A 1,521-nucleotide genomic window follows, 5' to 3' on the forward strand; every position below is an offset into this window, starting at 1 on the left:
GGGACCCTGGTACAACATGTGGGAAGAAAGCCTTGATTCTTTATTTTGGAGCCCAGCAATGGTTGAAAGGGCAGAAGATATTTGGAGATGTCTCCGGCGAGCACCCGGGAACAATTCAGAGACGTACCCCCGCACACAGATATGTACTGCTTTGGGGGGTCAAACTGCGTTTTGTTTGGTGCATGTCACACATTATAGCCACGAAAACTGCCGCAAATCAATTATTTTCAAGAAAACTTCAAACTTAACTGAAAAACTGTGACCCCCCAGATTTTTTTACATGGTCTAGAGGCACAAAGCAATTTGATTGGTCTCTCTCCGTCGGAGACGTCTCCGAATAGAGAGAGACTGCGGGTTGAAAGACACAGAGTAGGCAATGAAAAAGATGTGTTGGAAATGATCTTGCTTTTTATTTTGTACCTATGATTTTTATTCTCCATCATAATGTAATGTTATCCTATGTGTTGGTCGTTTGTGTACCCCTACTCCAGACAGAACGTGCGACAGCTGTTTGGATTTCTTCGATTTTGTCTACTTGTACTAACTCCGTTTTCTTTTAAATCTAGGGTAATACCTAGGGTGTGTGATACGAGCGAAAGTATGCACTCTGGTGACAGAAAGCAGTGTTGCATATTGGATTTTTGTATCGACTTAGATCTGGTGTTAGTGGCAAATAAAACCAGCATTGAGTGCGTCATTGATTGGTCATTGGTGGGGAAAAAATGGGTTCAGATATAATGTAGAATTGGTGGTTGGCGGGTGCTCTGGTGTGGTTTGCTTCTTCTTTCCTATCAAACATCTATCGTCCTTATTTCCCCTTCTTCTTTTTTATGTTTGTTACTTTCTTGTAACACATCTCATCTTCTGGCGCTCACTTGACTTTATGCAGTTGCAAGCGCTGTAAAACCTCTACTAAAACTAAAGTAGAACGATCGGACGATCCTTCCAAAAAACAAAACAAAAAAAACCACCAAAAAAACAACAACAACAACAAAAAACAAAGATTTTGGCTCTTATGTCTGAGGAATATAGTGAGTCCAACATTACGTACTTAGCAAACGTGATAATAAAGAAGGAGAAATTAGAAGAAGAAAAAAAGAAGAAAAAGAAGAAGAACAAGGAAAGAAAGAAAGATGATGAAGACCTGTTACAGCAGCTGCAACAACTGACCATAATACATATTACCTCAACACATGTCGTATTACAAGTTGCTATTTCATGTTCACGTGATTCATTTTTTTTCTTGGGTTTCTGCGTGCATTTGTAACAATATGTTCCTCCTAGGCTAGGTCACTGATAAACAACCTCTTGAAGAGGAAAATCCCATGGAAAAAAAAGGTTAAACTGCTATCTGTTAGATCTATATTTAGAACATGACGTACGGGTAGGGCAATTTCTGAAAAAGAACAAAAAAAAAAAGAAAAAAAAAGAAAAAAACAAAACAACAAACAACCCAAAACACACAAAAACCGCACACACACAGACACAGACACACACACACAATAACAACAAAAACAACAA

The sequence above is a fragment of the Aplysia californica genome, unplaced genomic scaffold, assembly GCF_000002075.1.
Source record: "Aplysia californica isolate F4 #8 unplaced genomic scaffold, AplCal3.0 scaffold00426, whole genome shotgun sequence".
Taxonomy (NCBI): domain Eukaryota; kingdom Metazoa; phylum Mollusca; class Gastropoda; order Aplysiida; family Aplysiidae; genus Aplysia; species Aplysia californica.